At 45.2% G+C, this 25220-nt stretch overlaps 1 protein-coding gene across 1 annotated transcript in view; it reads right to left on the bottom strand.

Annotated features, from left to right (window-relative positions):
- The window catches only part of Adra1b (adrenoceptor alpha 1B), a 117928-nt gene extending 101474 nt beyond the window's left edge, over positions 1 to 16454 (bottom strand). Inside the window, exon 1 of the mRNA XM_048435971.3 lies at positions 16296 to 16454. The gene's annotated coding sequence lies outside the window, so the exon portion shown is untranslated. The remainder of the gene's footprint in view (positions 1 to 16295) is intronic.
- Between the last annotated feature and the right edge of the window lie 8766 nt (positions 16455 to 25220).

Raw genomic sequence — 25220 nt, 5'->3', positions numbered from 1 at the left:
CCTACATTTACACTTCACTATTTGTTTTAGTCTTTTCTTTCTTACATTCATTCTTCCCTTACATGGGATTAAGCAGCTTCTGCAGAAGCCATGTCTTTTTCATATTAATCAGAATCAACTCTGTAGACGGTCGCTGTCTTAGATGACTCTGGTGATTTGAGAAGTAATACCTTTCAGGTTTTGAGATGCCTCAGTTCCTGATTATTTTTCCTTGTGAAAGAATTTACAAAATGTTTTTGCAATAGAAATACTTCAGATCAAATGTGTGCTATCTTCAATAAAAATTGCTTGCTAATATATGTATTATATATATACAAGAATTGCCCAAGCTGGTATAATACTTGCTATGTAGCCCAGCCTGTTCTCAAACTCACATGATCCCTTCCTCCTTAGTCTCCCCAAGTGCTGGAATACAGATATTGGGAATTACATTCCTGGATACTATTTTATTAGTAGTGTTATTATGTTTCCGCCTTAGACTGTGCCTTAGTTTCATTTCCTGTGGTTTTGATAAAATACTCTGAGGAATATCAGCTTAGTGAGGACAATTAGGTATGGCTTACATTTCAAGTGATAGTCATCACAGCAGCAGGCAGGGTACTGATACAACTGGTCACATGGCCTCTGTGATAGTCCATCAAAGCAGGGAAAGTCACAGCAGCAGGCAGGGTACTGATAGAACTGGTCACATGGCCTCCATTATCAGAACAGAACAGAACGGTATTCAACTTGCTTTCTCTACTTGTATGCAGTCCATGATCCTGCCTAAGGAATGGCGCCACACACAACGGGTGTGCCTTCCCACTGTTAGGGCAATCATGATAATCTCTCTTAAAGACGCTTATAAGGCTCATCACCCAGGTAATTCTAGATTTTTATCAAATCGATAGCTAACACTATCACAGATGGCTTGCTTTTCAGTCTCTTTTCACTTTCAAAAGTCCATGATTCGGATCTTACTCAGAGTTCTCAGTGTGGGTTGGGCTAATTTTGGTCCCTGCCTCTTCTGATGAGAAAAGACTCAAAATGTACCATTTTTGCTTCCAAGTTTTCTTATCCCCTTAGAAATACCTCATGTGGAATAGCCAAGTACTCAAGAAACAGATTCCAACATCTGTCACTCACACTGGCATCTTGTGTAACTGAGCTGGTGATACCTTGGGCTACAGGACAAAGCATCTTTCCCCACCTTTGCCTGCAAAACTGCCCCCGAAGATGGCAAGATGCCCCCCCAAGTAGTTCTGGTTGCAAAAGCATGTATTTGAACATTTGGAGCTTACTGAACTAGCTCCTCTATGTCCTATGAACACAGATTGTATGGTTAACACATTTCCTCTTTTTTTTTGAAATTACTTTTTGTATTTTGAATAAGGATCAATGCGGACGGCTTGATGAAAAACCATTCCCATTTTTGGATAGAAACCCTAAACATGATAGCATGTCACTTGAGGGTTGGCTAAGTACTTCTCAGTTATACGGGACAACTGATTTGTTTTTGGTATCCCACCCTGAGATATAACTTAGATCCACACTGATAATTGAATCGATTTTTTTCTTTTTAATTTATCATTGGCTTTTGGCCACGGGGAACACTGTCTGGTGAGCAGATGGCTCAGACCACGTCTGTCTGCTGCTGCCAGCTCAGTCAAACACGGAGAACCTCATCATCTGCTGTGCAACAGGCCGGAGGCACCCAGAAAGGGGATGTTTGGCTTTGAGGGGAGATGTGAATGTATTGCCTCATCGCTGAGATAACATTTTTCCCTTGGGGTCAGGTCAGGCCCCTGCTCTCTGATGTCATAAACTTCCAGGCAAGCAGCAGAAGGTCAATATAATGGGAGCGCTCTCCAGAATCAACCAGGAAGTCTCCGGAATCTGGCGGAGTGAATTATAAGTCATCGAGTAAGGCATTCATCACACTCTCATGAGAAATAAATTCCACTCGCTTCATCAGAGAACCATGGACTTTAAAACAAGGAGTGACTTTGGAGGTTATGTGTTTGAATGATTTTGTAGCCAAGTCCACTGAGTGTGCCTGATTCGTGTCCCCCTGCAGGGGCTCTGAGACAGAGGTTCTGTTTGTTTTATATTCCCATGGGCCTTACAGGAGACCTGGTATGGGAATATACTGGAGCTGAATGTTGGCTGTAGCTAAAAGTCTTCAACCACGAGTGAGGTAAGGATTGCCTTAATTGCGCCCCATTCTTGAATGACATATCAGAGAAACGATACTTTTGTAAGCGACACTTTCTGAATCTTACTTCCTAGTCCAACCCCAAAGATATCCCTCCAAAGTTCTGAGAAAAAGAGGTTCTGGTAAGAAATTGCATATGTGAGTCAAATATAAGAATCCTAATACCAGCCAGCAAGACCCTGATAATACAAAGAAACTCTGCTTGGGGGACCCATAGGAGGAGGGTCTTGTGAGGTTGGAAGTGGAGGTCTGAGAAGAAACAGGAGGGACTGGAAGAGAAGCCACTCATCAGACAGGCTTTTGTAGTCACAGCATCCAAGACTTGGGTCAAGAGGGACAATAGCAAGGTGATGGTGACACTCGTCTTTAATTCCAGCACTCGGGAAGCAGAGGCAGGTGAATCTTGGTGAGTTCGAGGCCAGCCTGGTCTACAAAGTAAGTTCTAGGACAGCCAGGGCTGTTATACAGAGAAACCATGTCTCGAAAAACCAAAACTAAAAGAGAGAGAGAGAGAGAGAGAGAGAGAGAGAGAGAGAGAGAACCTAAAATCAACAGTGGCTGAAGAGAATATGTATTCACTAAGGAAGTGGCCATGGGAATGAGATCCACTAGTCTATTTTTCTGCAATGTTGATTTGTCATTACTCATTTCAGCTCCGGGACCTACCCAACATTCCTCTTCGTCAGTGTGTCTGCGTTTTGGTCTCTCCCTCTTTCTCCTGATTAGAGTTAAGATCTGTTCATTGCAATGAAATCATCCCATTATCCCTTTTACCAACTAGTAATTGCAAGATAAACATATCCTCAAGGAGCAAGCTTGGCAGCGTAAGGAGATGGAGACGTGCAGCCGCCAATTCCTCGCTGTTCAGCAGCTTGGACACTGCCAAGCATACAGCTGTATTGCTCGGACTACTGAGCCATGGAAACATCAGTAGTAAATGCCTGGTGCCTCGCTGCAGGTGGAAGGCACAGATGGTTAGCTGTCATGACACTTGTCCTTGTCAGAAATCACTGTTCTCTTTCTTGTCTCAGGATGACCTGTGCTGGCATAAAGAGGGCTCAGGGAACCGGCACAGCTGGGAAGCGATGCCACCCAGGGCCTAGCTGGCTGTGTGATGATGCTTAGGCTCTTTCATTTCTCCTAAGCCAGTTTCCTTGCCTATAAAATAGCAAAGCCACACATAGCAACCAAAGATGTAGAAGTAACAATGGGATAGCCAGAAAGATACTTCAGGGTCGAAACCTGCATGCCCACTGATTTCCATTTTCTTCACTTTTGGTCCTGCAGGTACTACTGTGAGATTCCAAAAAGTTTGAGGAAGCTTTTGGTGTTTTGGTGGCAGTGTGGCTAGCAATGTCCAAGGCACTATCCCATCTATAATTCTATTAATTTCTTCGGTGCACACTGTAATGCACCCCATTATGAGAGCAACCACATGGTTTATAAATCTAGGAAGGGAGGTTGTGGCTGGGTTTTGTGTTCAGTGTTTACTGATTGGATCGTCTGTTTCTGGAGAGCATTAGGATCTATAAGAAGATGCTTAAGGGCTCTAACAAGTCCAGAAGAATATGGTTCCAGAAGAGGAGATCCTGGGGGCTCTCCAAGTTGCCTATGGCCATTAGTAAAGTTTTCCAGGGCTCTGTAGCCCCAGAGTCTAAATATGAGAAACACAAGAGGTCTGGACAGTTCTTAGCCCTCACAGTTTATGGCTGGTTTGTTAAAGGCAAATGCTTCTTTGGCCTCCTCCTAAGATCCAGTTACAATAATCCCCTAAACCATTTACAATACTAGAACTAAAAAAAAAAAACCATATAAACAAAACCCAAACATGGGGTACCACACCTGAAATCTCTGCAATCAAGAGGCTCAGACAGGAGGTTCTTGAGTTAGGAGTCAGCCTGGATGATGTCGTGAGACCGTCTGAAAGCAGTTTCTGTAAGAACTATCTCCTCTGCCGTACAGCTCCTCCCAGACCTCCCTTCTCCTATAACACCACCATCCTTGCTCTCCAGGCGCAGTCATGTGTCTTTTCTGGGTCATTCTTCCTCACCTCACTGGTCTAGGCGTAGTCTGGCCAGAAAATTAGTTCCTTTTGCCTGGAACGAGGAGCCTCTGTTATTTAGATCTGGGTGAACACGCAGCGGTGTGCGGATATGGCTTTTGGATAGCTGCCATGTTGGACAACGAGCGGTAGAGGAAGGCAGCATTCCAAGAGAGGGACACACAGAGTTAGAGAACAGGATGGAGCTAGGAATGGGGAAGAGGGAAGGGAGGTGTCGAGGAAGAGGGGACAGTTTTTTACACTTATTTCATTCTACAAGACCTTGTAATCAATCTACCTCCATAGAACTTTCTTTTCAGTTTGTGGCATCCTTCCATCCAACCTGAAATTTTTCCTGAACAAGTCAGGACAGAGGCTTTTTTGTTTTTGTTTTTTTTTCTTCTGGCAAACAGCCAGCCCTTAATTAAGACAAAAGACTTCAAGCAGTAAGTCAGGGCACCAGTGCCCCTGAAAAAGCTCACTCTTCTCTTCCTCCTTCCAACTGGCATTGATCTAACCCAAACTGGACGGTACTGTGGGTACCAGCCCAGAGGATACAGTGATGAACAAATACAGTCAGGGATTGGAAGTTTCGTCAAGTGTGAAATGGGTGAAAGTGAGTGAGGAGACAGCACAGTGGCTGTCACTGGCTGTTTGAAAGGCGATGATAAGAAGAAGGAATTAGGGTTGGCTTCTCTCTTGCCAGAGGGCACGAGAAGGCTTATGAGTAGAGACGAAAAGGGTGGAGATCGAGAGTCAGTGCTCCCAGGAGTTTTGGCAATGAATAAAGTTGGAGGAGTGGTACAGTCTGGGCTTTGTTTGACCATCCCCTATATATTCCTGAGCAGAGAGTTTGTGTTCTAGCGTGGTAGATCTGCTACCTTTAAGAGGTGGGGCGGGGAAGGTGCTCTAACCGAGAGTGAGAACACTCTTTGTGGGAACACTCATGACATTCAATGACATTTCAGGAGAATGGGTTACAAAAGCCGCAGTGGAGCCTGCCTTTTTTTTCTTGCTTCTGTCTGTATGAGCTCCATTGTCGTCCACTATAGCTAAGCTGACATATCGCTAACCAGAGCTGAGCCACCGCCCCCCTCCCCCGTGTCCTGCTCTCTAAACCTGTGAGGGAAATCAGCCCCTATGTGTCACAGGCAATCTGCCTCTGGAATTCCATCCCAGCGGCAGGGAGCTGGCTAATGCCAACAGGTTGCCTTGGGCTCTGTGTTTTCTTCTACCCAGGACCAGAAGGACCGTTGTTCATTGAGTCTGAGGGGAACATGAAGCCTTTGATGAACATTGAGGTGAGAAGGTTGCTATGACTCTGCCCCCAAATTCCTGGATGGAGCTCACTGCAAGCCCTCACAGCTGAGTGATTTCAGGCAGGTTGTGTAGCTTCTCTGGGGGCAAGTTTGGTACCTACAGATGCTGGGATGAGACACAGGCTGGAGTTGTACGGCGTTCAGTGAAATCCTGGCTGAAAGAAGAAGGTCTCAGGAACCAAAGCCTTCCTTGTTCTTCCCTTTCAGGAGAGACTCTGCTTTTCATGAAGTGTTGCTTCCTCAACCTCTGCTGCACCTCAGGGATTTTATTTGCTTTAAGCAACAATAGTCCCCAGAGATGCAAGAGAATGTGTCACCTTGCTTCACACAGGGCAGTTTTGCAGAGAAGGTATTGTGAGGTAACAGGGAGTCTTAACTAATGGCTGCCACCCTGGATCTGTGAAAGAGGTGCTTCCTTCAAATGAAACAACCTGTCACAGGAGACAGAGGTGTGTGTGTGTGTGTGTGTGTGTGTGTGTGCGCGCGCACACACACACACACACACACACACACACACACACACGAGTCCACGAGGACCACACCTAAGCGGATGGTGAGAATGGACACGTGTGCCTCTGACCTCCAGACCTGCATAGACTCACTTTCCCCTGGTAATCAGGAAAAGGGATGCAGAACTGGCTTGTGGGATGAGTCACAGAGGCCGCCAGGATGAAGGGCATGGTTCAGCCTCTCTGGGGAGCTTTATTTATAGCTCTGACTGCTCAAGAGGGAGGCTGAAATCATTCCCAAGGAGTACCACCGATGAAGAGTGAACAGATAACAAAAAGATGTCATTCCCACTGCTGCATTCTCTTCCAGGCAGGCGCCTGTTGCTCTTGGAGCTGGAGCCCGGAGAAGTGCTGTGTCACTCCAGGGCTGCAGAGCTATGGGAGTAGCTGAGCCGACTGCTCCAGCTGCTCCTTCAGCAGCTGCCGAGTCTCTGTCCCCAGTGTCCAGGAAATCCCTATGCTAATCTGAGCAAATCTTCCCAACACCAAACAAATAGAAGCTTTCTAGGCTGACAGAGGCCACTGATCACGAAGGATGCTGTTTTGGTTCAAAATGACAAATTCTAATCCTCCATCCAGATGCCCCTGCCTCTGTCATGCTTCTGTAATCATCGGGACACCTGACATGGCAAATACGCATCCAGGGACCTGTCCTTCTTTCCTGAGGGGGGTGATGGCTCTTTGCTATGTTGTATGTGCATGTGTGCATCCATGTGTGTGTGTGTGGGGAGTATAGGCATGTATATGTGTGTATGTGTGGGCAGAGGCCAGAGAACAACCATGTCTGTCACTCACAAGCACCACTCACTTTATTTTTCGAGACAGGGCTTCTCATTGGTTTGAAACCTGCCAAGGAGGGTAGGCTCGTTGGCCAGAGGGTGCTTCTCCGTAGCCCTGGTGCTGGAATCACAAATATGTGCCACCATGCCCGACTTTTCTTTTATGTGGATTCTGGGGATTGAATTCAGATTTTTGTGCTTTTAAGGCAAGCACTTTGCTGGCTAAGCTGATTCTGTAGCCCTTTGTCTGATGTTGAAGGACGCTAGAAAATCAGGGAGGGAGGAGGAGAGGGCTGATGAGCACCAAGCTCCTTGAGCAGACTCTGGGCCTCATGGGTGATGGCCCACAAGTTCCTAGGACTCTTCCTGACACAGAGGTGGTTCTCGAGAGGTTAGCTGAGGGAGGAACGTATGGGTGAGCTTGTCAATTTCTTAGTTACAAAGACCTAATAGCTTCTGCTCTTAGGTAGGGTACATACTACAGAGAAGAGAATATTCTCCCAGGAGCCAGACGGCTCAGGGCTCTGACCCTGTCACTTTTGCCAGAAGACCTTTGACAGGCCACCTAATCTCTCAAGCCTCATTTTATACGTGTATAAAATGGAGACTCACGGGTCTCTACTACTTTTTGAGGACATTGGTAAAGATTAGAGATGGTGCCAGCAAGGTAGTTTACAGTGACAACAGTCACCTAAGAGGAGTGAGATATCCCCATAATCTGGTAATACTTTGGTTGCTTGGATTGATCAGACCTCGCTTGGCAGAACTTCAGGACTGCTGTGAGGTCTGTTTGGTCTTTTGGTCCCCATGCATTATGACAATATTTAATGTCAGCTTTATAGGATCTACAATCACCAGGGGGACAAACTTCTGGGCAGTATTATGAGGCAGTTTCTAGACTGGGTTAACTGAGACGAGAAGACTCACTCTGACTGGAGTGGGGTCCTGGACTGAAGAAAAAAGGGGCAAGAGAGCTGAGCACCAGGGTTCACCTCTCTCTGTTTCTCCACTGTGGTTGCATTGTGACTAGGTACTTCAGGCTCCTGCTGCCATGGCTCCCCCACCGTGACAGACTACACTCTCACACTGTGGGCCCTAGTGAACCTTTCCTTCGTCAAGCTGCTTCCTTAAGCTCTCCTGTATGTTGTCATAGCAATGAGAAAAGACTGCTCAGAATCTGAGTGCTTCTCCTAACTTGTTGACTCAAGTGTACTGTGAACTGTGTTCTGAGTTGAGACAGCTGGGCTGGACACCAGTTGCTCGGTGCAAACCTCAGGCTGTGACCCTGGACCATGACCTTGGCTGCTGGTCGTGAACATGGCTTAGGCAACACTCGACTACTTACTCTGGACTCTTGATCCCAGTGGGTCACTCTGAGCTCGATAGCCCTGGCCTAGAGGTCACTCTGGCATTTGGTCTTGCCTGATAGTTTCCTCCTTTGATTCTGAGACCTAATGAAGTCACAAGATCTTGGTCACACCCGCTGAAGATACTCAAGTCTACTTATCTGTATTGCAAGACACACACTTTACTCCATGGGTCTTAGGGCTGTGCCCAAGGGAGGTAAAAGAACAAAAAGAGCCAAATTAGTGAAGATCAGGGAAAGGAGAGAATCAGGAGGCAAAACATAGTAGCCACCTTTCCAGAAAAATCAGAATTTGTTTTATCTTAGAAGAATTTTTTTTTTTTTTGAGATAGGATCTCAGGTATCATAGGCTGGCCACAGACTTGCTATGCAGCTGAAGCTGAAGCTATGTAGTCGAGCATGATCTAGAACTTCAATCCTCGGTCTCTATTTTTCTAGGGCTGGGATTACACTATATCTAGTTTATGTAGCCCCAGAACCCATACTCAGGGCTTTGTCTATGCTGGGCGAAGAGTCTACCTACAGAGCCGCATGCCCAGCCAGAGACTAGTCACTGTAATGGCACAATGCCAGGTATTTGCCAGCAGGATTTCCAGAAGCCTTTATTTGGGCTCTTCCTAGACTGTGAAGAATGCGGTAGTTACTGAAGCTCAGATTTGTGCTGGGCTGATCATGACTCGGCTACTTGCTATCTTGGGCAACCTTGGGTGAGCTGCATCGTCTTTGGTTCCCTGCTGACAAAGAGGTGCTAGTATGGGACCTACCTTAGAGAGTCTATGAGAATGTTAAACAAGATCAGGAATATAAGTGCACAGTGGGAAGTAAAGAACTACGACTGGATGCCATTTGTGGCCCTCATGGCAGAGCCATCAGGAAAATTTGATAAGGTGAAGGATTGGAATCCCGGAAGCTGGAGAGCATGGTGCTGACACAGGACTCGGAAGCAGTCCTTTTTTTTTTCTTCTTCAGTTTTTGGAATTTGATGGATGTGCTGTTGACTTGGGTGCATAGCAACCGGAGAGGCTGGAGGACTCCCTAAGGACAGTCCCCTGGGGTGACATTTCAGTCTGGTGCAGTGTGAAGGAAGTGGTTCTGACTGAGGCTTTCATGGTCCCGGCCTTGCTTGGCCAGTAACTATGCGGGATCTTTCCATGTTAGCAAGATGACTTGATAAAGGAGAAGTGTGACATGCCAGGTGCTGCAGCGTTCGATGGCACCTGGTTCCCAGGGTGCACAGCACTGGGTTACTTGAATGTGAGTGAGGCACAATACAGGGCCAAGGATTGAGCCTGGTGAGTGACTCAATCCTGTGGACTGTCACGTCTGCAGCATTTTCAGGCAAGCTTTTTAAGCAGACAAATTAACCTTCTGACCACAGCACTGAATTTCAGGCCTACTCCAAAGGGCAATGTCTTCCATCCCTTAGGGGAAGAAAATGTGGAAAGTTCTAGAACTGGGTCAGAAGGGAGAGTTGCTTCCTACTGGCTGCTAAATGTGTGAAGGAAGAATCAGGCCCCAACCCCAGGTTGTCAAAAAAAAAAAAAAAAAAAAAAAAAAAGAATCAGGCCCCATGGATTAAAGGGAAAGTGGTCAAGTTCATTAAAATATGATGATATGACCAGCAGTCTATATAGAAAGTCATATAAAGAGAACAAAGAATCCACACTTCTAACTCTGTAGACTTTCCCAACTGTCATAAAATCTTAAGACATTCTATATGCCCACACCTTTCACAGATGGTAGGTGTCACAAACACCTACCATCTTCCACATGCTTCTTTTCATCAAGATTGTACGTGTAGTCATGTGCTAAGGTAGAACAATCTGTTAGATCCAAGGAGGGACTTTGTGTGCTTTCATTCAGACATGACAATCCGATTCTTATTTGCTAATCATTGGTTAAAGGATAGCCGTATGGTCCAATTCTGGCTAATGGGTCCTGAGTCAGTCAAAATCTCCTGGAATCTTCTAGAAAAAGTTTGCTTCCAGATCAGAGAAAAGCACGGCAGGAGGAATTCCCTTCTTTTCTTTTGTATGCTACCGTATACAGATACAGGGTCTAGCACTTTCCCACCACCCAGCAGAGGAAAAAACCAGAAACATTATAGAGAACTAGATTCAGAGCAAGAATGTTGCTGAGCCTTGTTCTAACCTCACAATCATCAATGTGCCAACTTTTGTTAAATAAAGCATTGAAAATACATATTCACATCTACCCCAAAGCAGTTGAATTCATGTGTGAGGAAACCTTTCTGTACTCGGCATTCCTTCTTTCCTTCTTTCCTCTCTTAATCCTAAGGACTCAAACTCACATATCCATAGGGCCAGGACAATACCTGAAAATACATTAAGACTAATTGGAGAATGCGCATCTCTTGTACAAGGGCTAGCACTTCTACTTGGCTTTAGCCAGTGGTGTCGATTCTGACTCTAGAATGCTCTCTCACTGAGACCAGATGGTTTTAGTTCTTGGAAGAAGCTGGAAGCTATATTTTTGTGTGGTATCTCTCCATTTTGAGGTGCATATTTAAGTGATGAAGAAAGAGGGACTATGGGCACCAAATCAACACTGCCATGCACTGCCCAAGGCTTCCACATGTGTATTTGGCTTTAACTGCATAATTCCAGACCTGTGGTCAGCCATCCTTTGCCATGCCCTTCTGCCATGGTGACCTAAGCCTCCACAAACCAGAGTAGCGGGACTAGGGACAATGGACTGAAGCTTGTGGAACCAGGAGCCCACACAAAGCTTCTCTCTGTGTGAGTGGCCTGTGTCAGGCGTTTGTCACAGTGTTGCAAAGTGACTAACAGTGAGTGGTTGTTGGGGAGTGAGCCCTATCCCACCAACCTTGTTACCAAAAAGCTGACAAGAAGAGCTTGTGGAAAGAAGGAATCCCTCTGGCTCCCAGTTGGAGGGTAGAGCCTGTCATGGAAGGGGAGGCAGGGCAGCAGAAACTTTAGGCAGCTGCTGCTATTGTCTCCACAGTCAGGAAGCAGGTAGAGATGAGCCTTGCTGCTGGCCACTTTCTCCTTTGTATCCTGTCTGAGATCCCAGCCTATGGCGGGGCGCCACCCTCCATTCAGGAGAGGTCCTCCCACCTCCATCAAGTGTCTCAGGAAAAGCCCCCAGAGGTGTGTTTACAGGGTGACCCTAAACCGCGTCAATCTGGCAATGATGATGAACCACAGCTGATGTGAAGTTAGGATGCTGAATGCAATTGCTAGGACGTCAGTGTTTTATACAATTTTATCAGTGCCTGGAAGACTCACGATATTTTTTTCTCACAACATCCTTCTGAGTTTCGCTCCATCCTAGTGAATGATCAGTTCTTTTCCAGAAATGTGAAAATATCCCTGGGGAACGCAAGGACCCTGCAGAAAGAGGCCTGCATTGAAGGGCCATGTGTGTCAATAGCATGTTGGTGGGAAAGTTCAGTCAGGTCCCTTTAAAGAAGGCCTGGAGGTTATGGACATGTTAACCCTTACTGAAATGAATGTCCTGAGACCTGGGAACCTGGCTCCCTCCTGAGAAGAGCCAAGCAGGCTGACTAATTTTACCCTGACTAATTTTATAAAGCTGGAGACAATCATGTTTGCCTCTGGGCCACCAAATTAAGTCTTCAGAGCACTCCGACGGAAGGTGTCAGAGACCAGCTAACATGAACTTCATAGGGAGGATCGTGTACAGCAGAGAGATAATTCCTGAGACATGAGTCACCACCAGCTTCAGAAATTCGGGAAAAATGCCAATGATGCTGCGAATAATGGGTGCAGCTCTGACACCGAAGGAGGAATAGGGCAGGTATTAGTTGACGGGGGTAGGAGGGGAGGTAGAGGAGGCCAGCCACATGCCTACAGAGCTTGTGGCCATATGATGGGATCTGAATACTGAAGAAAAGAAGAGGAGGTGCAGCAGGTGGTGGTAGTGATTCCTTCCTGAAGGAAATAATAGTAGTTTGGACAGCTTCGAGAAGCTTTGCTGGGCTCCGGGTTTTTAATCATGGTTGTAGGAGCTGGCAGGCATCAGTGAATTTGAGCACTTCTGAAAACATTCTGGGATCTTCTGCTAGAACACTGTACAGAAGGTCAGGGACAACCTCAGCTACCTCTAGAGGGCAAGAAGGAGTTGCTAAGGAACACAAGAATGTGTCTGTAGCAGCCACTTGTCCTTGTGGCAAGATAACATAGAAAAGAATACACAAAAGGAAAGATTTATTCTGACTTAGTTTCAGAGGCTTCAATCCATAGCCATTCACTTCCGTTGCTTGTGGGTTGTGCGTGGTGAGGCAGGGCATTGTGTTAAGGGGCATGTGTTAAAGCGAACTGGCTCCCTCAGTGGTGTACAGGATGAATGGGAGGAGGGAGAGAGGGAAGGAAAGAGATGGAGACATGGAGAGAGGCAGGGGACAAGCTCCCAATGACTCACTTCCTCTCTCTAGACTGGTGGTTCTCAACCTGTGGGTTGCAACCCTTTTGGGGGGAATGGACAATCCTTTGGAGGGGGTCACGTTTCAGACATTCTGTATGTCAGATATTTACATTACGATTCATATCAACAGCAAAATTATAGTTATGAAGTAGCAACGACAAAATTAATTTGATTGTTGGGGGGGTCTCCACAATGTGACTAGCTATCAAAGCATCTCGACACTAGAAAGGTTAATAGCCATGACTCTAGACCTCACCTCCTATAGTCCATTCAGGTAGGAGGTCATCAACGGACATGTGAGAAGCCAGCAATGTCACGATGTAATCACTACTCAGTACTGCCACCTGAGGACTGAGCGCCCATTTTACATCTAAATCACAGTGCTTTCAATCCCAGTGGGGAAACGCCACCATGGCGGTAAGCTGTTCTGGAGACACATTTTCTCACTCCAGAAGACAAAAGGTAAGGTCACACAAGTTGATGGCTGTGTTTTCAGAACTGCCAATCAGTACTTCGTGGTGAGTTATTCTGGGGAGGCGGCAGCAAAGAATAACCTTCAAGAATATAAGTTTCGGCATCTGATGGTGTCTTCACTTGTTAGGGTGAATCAACTTGAAAAGTTAGCCTAGTAATGAAAGCTGATGAAACCACCTCCACTGTGGTTGCCACCATAGTGGGCACCATTTGTAACCATATGTGACTGGGGTCGGGGCGTGTTGTGCTAAGATGGGAACCATGACAATACCAAAGTTTGCTGTGAGCAGGGCTTGGCCTTAGGGACAGATGCCTAGAGGAAGGAGAGGAAACAAGACTGGACAGAGGAAGAAGTTGAGATACCATTCTTGTTAGAGTTGCCTCGCAATGGACTCCAGTAGCAAAGGCGTTATCAGTTACTGACCACAGTCTGTATGAAATGGTCCATTCTGGGCAAGTCCTTCTCTTGTCACTACATCCTGTACAGAATCTATATCCACAATTCAGGGAGGACCTTTCTGTGAATTCTTTGTGAGGTTGTCTCTTAGCGCCTCGTGCTAATTCTTGACCACAGCTGTTGGATGATGCTGGTGAAATTCTCATGATGGTTGACCACTGAGATTAACTATCACAGCTGAGTATTGACCTGGACTCTGAAGCCCAGTTTATCCGCATCTGAGATCTGCAGTATTGTCACACTCTTCTCCCTCAAACATCATGGACAATGGTCCTCAAGTGTGTTTTATAGATCACCTCCTTTCATCTCCACGATGACACTATGAAGCCAAAACTGCTATTACTCCCTTTTGTAGATAAGAGGGACACTTACTGGACCAACTTCCTGGGGCAGAGTGAAAATATCTGCTATAGCTATCCCATGTTACTTTTTTGTCTGTCTGTCCGTCCATCCATCCATCCATCTATCCATCCACCCATCTATCCATCCCTCACCCATCATTACCCATCCATCTGTCTGTACTTCCATCTATGTGAGTATGTATGTATGTATGTTTGTGTGTGTGTATATGTTGGTATGTGTATGTATGTATGTATGTTTGTGTGTGTATATGTAGGTATGTGTATGTATGTATGTATGTTTGTGTGTGTGTATGTATGTATGTATGTGTGTATGTATGTATGTTTGTGTGTACGTGTATGTATGTATGTTTGTTTGTTTGTATGTGTGTATGCATGTTTGGGTGTAAGTGTGTGCACACCGAGGTCAACCTCAGCTGCTATTTCCCAGGAACTGTCCACCTTGGTTTCTTTTTGAAACAGGATCTTTCCTTGGTCTAGAGATCACCAGTTTGTCTAGGCTGGCTGGCCAGTGACCCTCAGGGATCCACTTTTCTGCCTTTTCAGCTCTGGGATTACAAACATGCGCCAGCACTGTGGCTTTTTTACTGTGGGTTCTATAAATCAATCTCACTCTCATCCTCATACCTATGTGGCAGACATTGCCATGATTTAGCTATTTTTCTAAGCCATGTTTTTCATTTTGCTGAAGATATACTGCAGATAGATAGTAAGCAGTGGCTGGTGCTTTTAATCTCAGTATCAAACGGGAAGAAAAGAGGAAACTTTATATAGTCTTAGTAACTGATCAGAAAAAACTTTCTGGGGAGACCCACCTTGATGTGGGGACAAGCTCTTGACAAGTCCATCTGGCACAGTAGCTGAGACTCCGGGTGTGGAGTCTAGCGGTGTCTTAACAGGGCCGAAATGTGTCCCTTGCAGTCGGAGTGAGGGAAATACAAGAGAGACAACTGTGGAGTCACAGGGAGTGAACTAACCAGCTGTGCTAGGGTTGTGTTCTGTATAATCACCGCCAGACCATCACCAGATACTAATCAGTGAATTCTTGAAAACTTAGAAAACTTCAGCCAAATAGATTTTCTTTGAAATAGCATTTATTAGTCCAGGCTGGCCTTGAGCTTACTATGCAGCCAAGAATGTCTTTGATTCTGATCCTCCAACCTCCACTTCTCAAGTGTTGAGATTACAGGCCTGCATCCGTCATGCCTAGTCCCCCAGTTCCCACAGGAATCAACCCAGCCCAGTCCTCCAACAGCAGAACCCCAGCATGAAGAAATTCTTTCCTTTACTTTGCCTGGTCAAAACTCAATTACAAAAGCTATAGAATGTCTTTAAGAGAAATCTGAACTCAGACTCGGAAAGAAATCTCTATTCTGGAACTTTCTTGCTATTGGACTTAGGACAAAGCACTTACGTTACTTCTCTGAAACAGTTTATATGTGTCCGTCACTATATAAATGACCAGATACAAGGATAAGTAAAGTTTTTATCTGTACGTGTCTTTAGCAGCCCAGCATGTTGCTTGGAAGGCTATAGCTTTTGAACGAATACAAAACTGCCCATGCTATTCCTGGGAAACTCACTGTGTCATTAATATGCCATTGAACAGGCTTTAAAAAAAGAGATAATTTGCCAGTTTATGAGAAACCCCTTCACACCTAGCTACCACCTTGGAAATAATTTAGTAAAATCAATTTCATTAAGGACTTCCTTTTTGAGAGTTCGTTTTGTGGCTAGGTGCTACTGGGGCTATTTGTGTTTTCATGTGTGGGCTTTAGGAGGAGAGTATTTATGCTTTATAAAGGAAGTTTAATTAACACGCAGGAGTCAGAGGCAGCACAGACGAGCTTATTGAAAGAGGAAATTTTTGGCCAAAGAGGAAGTTTTCTGAGTTTCTTTAAGCAGGAAAATAAAGCTGTCACCTTCAACCATCCATGGAATCACCAACTCTTTGGTGTCTTCCTAAGACTTCTGAGAAGTCACAGTGCAGTGGCAAAGGGTGTAGCTCTCTCCAGTGAGCCGAACACGAGACCCCAAGAGCAAGCCATAGAGTCAGACCAGGACCGTGGGGGATCAGTGACCATCACGGCTACAAGCCACATGTAAATGCACGTTTCCTTTACATCTCATGCAAAATTTCTTCCCCTTCCATCTTAAGTTTGCCTGCTTTACTCAATGACTTCTTTTTCATAGTGCTATGAATGACTTAGGGCTTTATGATGCCACATCCCAGAAGATTGCATAAGGAAAAAAAAAGACAAGAGATTGAGCCAAACTTAATAAGGAAACAAACAGATTAAAAAAAAACACAAACAATTTTAAAAAGCAGATTCATCCTGGCTATGGCCAGCTGACAGCATTGTACTCACCGAAGGCGTACATGTCAAAATGAAGGCTGTTTCTGTGAGGATCCCTTAGATTTCCCGTTGTCACCAAGCTAAGGCCAACTCAGATTAGGTCCCCAGAGATGACCAACAATGCCCACTCTCCCCAAATACTCCTCTTTGCCCCGGAAGTGAACTTTGCTGTTTAGGTTGCAGAAACAGCCCGTCCTCCTGGTTAATGATTGGACAAAAGCATTGATGGGAGTAAACCTGATCAGGATGATGGTTTCTTTTCTTACTTTTTCTTCTTTCTTCCTTCCTTCCTTCCTTCCTTCCTTCCTTCCTTCCTTCCGTCCGTCCGTCCGTCCGTCCTCCCTCCCTCCCTCCCTCCCTCCCTCCCTCCCTCCCTCTCTCTCTCTCCCTCCCTCCCTCCCTCCCTCCCGCCCGCCCGCCCTCCCTCCCTCACTCCCTCCCTCCCTCCCTCCCTCTCTTCCTTCCTTCCTTTCTTTTTTGTTTGAGACAAGGTTTCTCTTTGTATCTCTGGTTGTCCTGGAATTCACTCTGTAGACCAGACAGGCCTCAAATTCATAGAGATCCACCTGCCTCTGCCTTCCTGAGTACTGGGATTAAAGGCATGCACCACCACCACCCAGCTGGATGACTGTTTCTTTAGTAGGTCCTGAGAAAATAGAACTTCAGTGTTTCAGGGGTGATCTGGATCTACTCATGATTTGATGGGTAAAGAAGCCAGTGACCAGAGAGCTGAAATGACTTGCCTAAAGTCACCCAGTTAGATTATGAACAGCTAGATGGACATATGCCAACCTCGGAGCAATATGTCCTGGGCATCTTGTCAATGAGCATCCATCTCCTTGTTTAAATAGAAGTAACATTGTGTACTTTCTTTTCTTTCCTCATTGTTCCTTTTAGTTTACCTCCTCCCACCCTCCCTGCTCATTTCCCGTCTTCTCTCCTTCCCCCTCCTTTCCCTATCTCTCTTGAGACAGGTCTTGTGTAATATTTTCCTTTAAGTTTATAAATTTTAACTTCTGTTCCTAGTTTGAACTGATCTCAACAGGTTTACAACCTGACTGGCAGACACATTCAAGCTTCAGTTGCTGACAACAACCTGCTTCAAATGACTGCAAGACTTGCTGAAAGCTGATGTGGACCAGTACAGTCTATGTGAATGTTTCCTGTCGCTTCAACAGAGTCAGCAAACCAGATGCTTCTGATGAGTGCCCCATTGCCTGAATTTCCTCCTTACCTTCAATTAGCCATTCAGCCTTCTTGGGCCCTGATAACAATGCCCCAAAGTCAGTGTGAAATAGTTACAGAAAAGAAGACATCATCCGGTGCTCCCTGCCCAAAATAGCTTAAAATGCTGAGTCAAGGGGGAACTCCTTGGTATGGGGGCAAAATGGCTACCTATAATGCCCATTCCAGGAAAATAGGTTCAGAGCTGTCAATTGATAGATTTGTTAACTAATATAATTCTTCAATATGAGAAAACATTTGATCTTCTTTATGCAGAACCAAAGAGATATTATATGTCCTTAAAAATTATTATTTCTATATAAATCATTTAGGATTATAATCTGGCTGTACTCAAAAATCAGAACTACAGGCCTTTATAATGGCAATAGATGCCATTATAAAATAGCGTCTCTTTATCCCAACTTCAACTAGGATAAAAACTGTACCCCACCTGGGCTTGGGGTTCTCTGCTCTCAACTGCTGCATTGGACAGAAGGAGACTCCAACCATAAGTTTGAATAAAGGCTCTTTGTTTTTACATAAAAAAAAACCACCCAACAAATCCAAGAAATTAAACCCCAACAAATACAATGAAATTTAGAAAGTCGTTGGATCTTACCTTGAAAACATAATATTCTACTAAGTTGGAAAATCTAAAAGAAAAGAATGAATTACTAGATGTATATGGTTTACCAAAATTAAATGGAGGTAAACAGTTTAAGCATCTATAACAAATTTAGATAGAAGCATAGTTAAAAATCCCCTACCTAAAAGAAACCCAAACCTGATGGATTCATTGGTGAATTTAAACACATCTTCATAGAAGTGCAAACATCAATTCAAACTATTTCAAAAACTAGAAAAGGAACATTATCAAGCTAGTAACAGGAAACTAATATTACCCTGATACCCAAAGCAGATAAAGACACAAAAGCAACCAAAGGAAAATTCAGACTAACTTCCTTGATAAAGTTAGATGTAAAAATTTTCAATAAAAACACTGAACTCAATAAAATATCAAAAAGATTGATCCTCCTACCTCAACTTCTGTCTTAGCTAGTGCTCTATCGCTATGAAAAAATGCCAGACCAAGGCAACTTATAGAAGAAGCATTTATTTGGGGCTTGCTTATATTTTTAGAGTGTTAGACTGACCATCATGATGAGGAATGTGCAGAAAGCAGACAGGCGTGGTGGCAGGTGCTGGGGCAGTAGCAGAGAGAGCGTATTTGATCTGCAAGTTTACTGGATAGGGAAGGAGAGAGAGAGAGAGAGAGAGAGAGAGAGAGAGAGAGAGAGAGATATCAAGAGCTGAGCCAGTTGTGGATTTTTAAAACCTCAATGCTCCCTCCAGTGACACACCTCCTCCAACAAGGACACAACTCCTAATTTTTCTCAAATAGTTCCACTAACTGTGGACCAATCATATAAATACATGTGCCTTTGGGGGCCATTCTCATTCAAATTTTCCCAGCTTCCATTCAACAAACACTTGATGAGAATCTACAGGCTAGACACAGAGCTAGAAAGAAAAATAAAAGAAAGAAAGAAAGAAGAAAGAAATGAAAGAAGGAAGGGAGGGAGGGAGGAAGGGAGGAAGGAAGAAAAAGTATATGGGAGCAGCGCTAAAACAAAGCAGAATAGGCTTTGTTTTGTTTGTTATAGCTAAAGGTTCACACTGTATGGAATCTCAAAGAACTAATGATACATGTATGTAAAGGAAAAGAAAAACTTGCCAGACTGGAACAGAAAAGCTGGCATTTTATCAGTGGACATTCCATTCTATTCCTTCATGATCTTAGCCAAACAACAGCACCCCCACCTTAGTTACTTTTCTATTTCTGTGACAAACACCATGACAAGGCAACTTATAAAAACACTGTTTGATTTGGGACTCACAGTTCCAGAGGTTTAGAGTCCATGACCATTGTGGTGGGGAGTGTGGCAGCAGGCAGGCAGGAAGGAATGGCGCTGGAGAAATAGCTGAGAGCTCACATCTCCATCCACATGCACGAGAGAGAGAAGGGCTTCGGGGAGAGAGGGAGAGAATGAGAGCGAGTCTAAATGGAATGGTGCGACTTTTGCAACCTCAAAGCCTGCCCTAGTAACACACCTCCTCAACAAGACCACACCTCTTAATCCTCCCCAAACAGTTCCAGCAACTGGGGAACAAGCTTTCAAATATATGAGCCTAGGGGACCCGTTCATATTCAGACCTCCACATCCTCCTTTAAGCTTCTGAATTTCATCTGTTAAAGCAGAAGTTGAGAGCTAAAGAGGGAGCTTAGTGGCTAAAGTGTTTGATACGTGAACACAAAGACCTGAGGGTTCGAATCCCCAGTACTTACATAAAAGTCAGATGCAGTGTGTCTGCAATCCCAGCACTGGGAGGCATGGACCCAGGTGAATCCTTAGGACTCAGTGGCTGGCCAGACTAGCAAAATAATGTGGTCCCAAGTTCAATGAGAGACTGCCTCACAATAGGGAGAAGAGCAAAAGAGGAGGAGAATGTCAAACTCATGCCTCCATGTGAGCGTATCTGCAAATACATGCGAACACATGTGCAAACACACACTCAAACAAAACAAAACAAATAAACTGTGAGGGTTGGGAAAGATGTTCTGTTTGGGATGAGTCTTCAGTCTTCCTTTTAGAGACTGGAGCAATACACAGAGCTAATTCCCACTGGGTTGATCCCTAGTCATTCTTTGTTAGTTTTCTTTAGAAAAAAAAGTGCTTTTTGATTGAGACATAACCTTTGTCCACTATTGGAACACACATTATAATAATTCTGTACACCTTCCAGGTCAGCAGAGGGAACACTCAGGCCTCTCATAAAGACAAGACAAGAATATTTCTCCCCTACCCAGGAATCCGTAAAACCGGTAGGTCACTTTGCTGCCTCACACCCTTTTTGGACTGATGTTAGGCCTGGAAGGAAAGCAGCTGGCCTGGAAATTTCAGTTTTGGCAGAGGGAGGTCTGGCTTCAGGGACTAGAGGTGGGTGGGCACCGTGTCCTTGGTCCAGATGTTGCCATAGGAAACCAACAGCTCCTGGAAGGCAAGGCGGAAGCATTTTCTTCCATGTTGTTCTCCTTCCTTGTCCAGAAAAACAGACAGTTCATTCCAGCTTTCTGACCTCAAACTTGGCTTCCTAGGATGAACACAAGTACTCAAAGCTTCTGGGGAGCTCGCTCCTGGCCATTCTCCTGGTGCAGCACTCAGCACACCTTTAGCGGGCATGAGAAGACTGCAAGGGTGGATGGAGTCCTTGTGGCCATGGTGACAGTCCCCTGCACCTGTGGAAAGAGATGCTGCAGTGCTGACAGCGACCATGCTGACTTGTCCCTTGGCTGTTAACGCGTGGCCTCGGACTGTGGACATGAGGAAAATGGAAATGATGGAGGGTTGTGACTTTTGGCTTGGATAGGGACAGCTCAGTGCTCAGACAGGGTTATCGGGTGCTTTCTGTCAAGACTCCTGCACTATCTGAGCTCAGGTGTGGTTTCATCCTCATTGCCCCATGGTCTTGGCTAACTGCTAACTACCAACACAAACTCATGGCATCACCAGAGACATGGCTCTCTGGGTCCTATTTGTGAAACGAGGAGGATGGATCAGCTCACGGCTTAACTCTGCTCTGACACGCCCCTCCATGTGCCTCTCATTCACCCGTGGGTGATGAGGGAGGGTGATGGGGCTTTCAGCTTTAACTCAGGGAACTCCTCTTCTAAAAGAAGATTTAATTTTTATTTATGCATGTGTATATGTGTCTGTGTAAGTATGTGACGTGTGTGTCTGGGTACTCTTGAAGGCTAGAAAAGGAAGCCAGAACCCTGGAGCTGGAATTATAGGCAGTTGTGAGCTGTTGTTGGGGGTTGAATTCTGGTCCTCTGCAAGAGTAGCAAGCACTCTTAACCACTAGGGCATCTCCCCAGCCCCAGGGACCTCCTCCTTAATCTCCATTATATTTTGAACGTTGCTTATAAGATCTCCCTGAAAGAAGCAGCAGGGCTCTGTAAGTGCTGGAGACTGACTTGTGCTGGAGTAATCTTTACTGGGCTGGTGGGAGTGGCTAGAACAGCCCTTGGTGCGGGCACCCAGGGGGCCTATGCTTTGTTGTGTTCTGGAAATCCCATGGGGAGTATCACTCAGTTGCACATTAACACATGGTGTTTTAGCTACTTCTTTAACCCCCCAACCCCTACCCGGTGCTTTCTAGGGTCCCCTCTGAGACAAAGAGCTTGCACTTCAACACTTGGTTAAATGGCAGCTCTGAGAAGGGACAAGAGATCCTAATTTATTCTGTAGAGATTATGATGTCATGAATTGTATATTTATTCGGTCATGGTTGAGGTTCCCTCCATCTCTGCCTAACCAAGGGAGCAGGGCCAAGGACCAGAGAATGCCTTTGACTCTAGTCAGACTTTTAATTAAGCTCCTGATTAGGCTGCTAAATATTTACCTTGTGCCAAGTGTGAGCTAGTTCTGGATGGGTATCTGGGACAGAAAGACAAGCAGGAGGGTGGCAGGCATATAATCTGGAAAATGAAGGAGAGACAAACCTATTGTGTTGTCTATCTTCATTATCAAGATAACGAAGTCATTGACTGGACCTGACACCCAGGAAGAACATCCATGGGCTCTTTAGGGGCACTTCCAGGGGTGCTTAACTGAAGAGGGACGATCCACCCTGAATGTAGGGAACACCGTTTCTTGAGCTGAGGACTCAGATCAAATACAAAGGAGAAAGCAAGCTGAGCTTATAACCCCTCAAACCATGGGCTGTCACAGTCCTCCTTTTCTGAAGGAGCGTTTGTCAGTGATTTTGTCTCAATAAAAAATACACCTACAAGATAAGAGTAATAATAGTAAGTAATAATAAAGCAATGGGAGATGAAAGTTCTTGCATTGCATTATCCCTCACAGGCATTGGATATAAGAGATATACTTGTATCTCTCTATTTAAGCATATACATACTAATATATGTATGTGTGTCAATAGCAGATGCTCAACTCACCCTTTAGTCGCATTGGAGTACCTTGGCTCTTCAGTCCTGGATAAGCAGATTGGCCATCTGTGACTCTAGTTAGGGGCATGAGAACCCTCTCCAGTGCACAGGCCTTAGGTATTAGGGCACATCATACCCCAAAGTGAGTTCTAAGGATCAGAATGACTAGGGCTGGGAGTGTCTCTAGGGCAGTGGATCACAACCTGTGAATTGCCACTCCTTTGGGCATTGAACAACCTTTTTCACAGGGGACATGGAAGACCATCGGAAGGCACAGATATTTACACTGAGATTTACCACAGTAGCAAAAAAAAAATACAGTTATATGAAGTATCAGTGAAATAATTGTACCACTCGAGGAACTGTATTGAAGGGTCACATTGGGAAGCACTAGGAAGGTTGAGACTCACTGTTCTAGAGCCCACCAATCTTGGTGAGTACAGTTCCACCAGGGAAGGATCTAACTACTGTGATTGGGTCAACTCTGAAGAGAACTGTTTTCCATTGAGTACCAAGGGCCTTGGACCTTCATTACTCAGAGACTGTTTGACTTTGTCATGACATTGGCTCATGGCCTATGTGCTTAAGTTGCACATTCCATCCGCTGGGCAGGCGTGCAAGGCTGTCATGTGAGAATTTCGCTAAGTTGCAGTGTGATGGATACTAAAGGCTATGCTTCTGGCATGGCAACACTTGTTCTGTTTGTTTGAATGAAACAGGTCAATCCGTTTCAGAAGCACAGGATGATGTGGATGGTTGTTGGCATGGTCCAGACCAAACCGCTAGCTTTGTGTTTCATCTGAAGCCTTTTAATGCACATCCTTAGCCATTCTCTGGCTCCCTTTGGTCACCCCTCCATTTTCCTTTTATTTGTAATTAACTAAGCTGGGTTAAGTTGCCTGGAAAGGATTTCTGCCGTTCTCTTGGCTCCTGCCACTGCTTTTATGCCATGGAGACATGGGTCATCATGTAGTCAATTGCTGGGGTTAAAGAGGAGGGCGGATGTAGCAAGATTAATAAAAACCCAGAGATGAATATTTGGGTTCAACCTAAAGGTCAGGAAAGCAAAACAGTCCGTCACTGCTGGCTCTTACCTCTACCTCAGTCTGAAATGGCTATTCTGCCTCCAGGAATCCTGAAAATGAGACCGTGTCTGAGAGCTATAGTGAGAGGTTGCTTATTTGTCCCATCCACCCAGTAACAAAATAACCCCACAGAAACTATATTATTTAAAAACACTGCTGGACCCATTAGCTCTAACTTCTTATTGGCTAACTCTTACATCTTAATTTAACCCAGTTCCATTAATCTGTATATTGCGACGTGGCTGTGGCTTACTGGCTAAAGTTCTGTCTGTCTCCAGCAGGACTACACGGCTCTCTCTGACTTCTCTCTGACTCCACCTCCTTTCTCCCAGCATTCAGTCCAGTCCTCCCCACCTACAACAGATTAGTGCCTCTCATCTTCTATTCCTCTCAAGAGCTGGGATTAAAGGTGTGCGCCATTACCGCCTGGTTTCTATAGCAAACTAGTGTGGCTACTGGGGTTAAAGGTGTGAGTTACCACTGCCTGGTCATCATGGACTGGGACTGTTTTACTCTCTGATCTTTAGGCACGCTTTATTTATTAAAATACAAATAAAATATCACTACAGGCTATTTGTTTGGAGAGGGCTGTAGCTTGTCCTTTTCCTTATGTTTGTGTCTCAGCTCTAGCCCAGATGTGTCAAGAAACAGTTCTTTTCTATCCCCTCCATCAAAGCAAGAAGATTTAAAGAACACAGGGTTCCTTGGCAGGAAGTTGGTGGGTGTGTGCCCTGCAACTGGAGTCTCCTGAGGGTGTAGATGGTCCCCTAGAAGAGCTCAACTGGGTGTGCCCCAGTTCCCACAGGCTGCAGAGACTCAACCCTAGTCCAGAGTGAAGTCTTTTCAACCAACTGGATCATTAGTGGCCACTTGAGCAGAGAGGTAGTCTCTCCCTCCATTAAGAAATTGATTAGTTAAACTTTATGTGCATATTCCTGCTTATCTGTATGTACACCATATGCTTGTGGAACTAGTGGAGGTCAGAAGAGGGTGATGGATCCCTTGGAGCGGGAGTTACAGGTGGGTGTGGGACACTCAAACAAGAGTGATCTTAACCACTGAGCTATCTTTCTATCTCCTTTCTCCATCCATTTGATGACAGAGTAAGGAACCGAAGCAAGCTTCCCCCCACCCCCACCCCATCAACTGTGCTCCTTTGGTCAGGAGACAGAAGGTACAGTTTTGGGAGGGGATTTCTAAGGTGAAAATCCAAGAAGAATGGAAGGGTTCAAACTTCCTCTGAGTATTCCTCACAAGGGCTAGCTGGCTCTTGGAGACAGATGGTAACAAAACATATCTACTTTTCTCCCAATGTTGGACTGTATTGTTGCTACTTGGAGCCTCAGGTGATGGAGGCTCACATGTAAATGTAGTGAAAAGGTGTGCCTTTAAGTTCTAGGGCCACTATCCCCATGCAGAGTGGTTGGGATGAACCACTGGACCCCTCATTTCTCACACTCATTTTGGTACTGTGGTCATTGGATAGAGGGACAGGGAAGCTGTGGCTGTCTTACTTTGCCTTCTCTGCCTCTTTTGTTTGCTTGCTTGAGCATAGTCATTTGATCTGCATGAGGTGTGCAGGTCTGTAGAGTGAGTTCAATGAATACTTTATGTCAT

The sequence above is a fragment of the Myodes glareolus genome, chromosome 9, assembly GCF_982192425.1.
Source record: "Myodes glareolus chromosome 9, mMyoGla1.1, whole genome shotgun sequence".
Taxonomy (NCBI): Eukaryota; Metazoa; Chordata; class Mammalia; order Rodentia; family Cricetidae; genus Myodes; species Myodes glareolus.
Note: the sequence above shows the minus strand (reverse complement) of the source record. Positions and strands in the feature narration are given on the sequence as shown.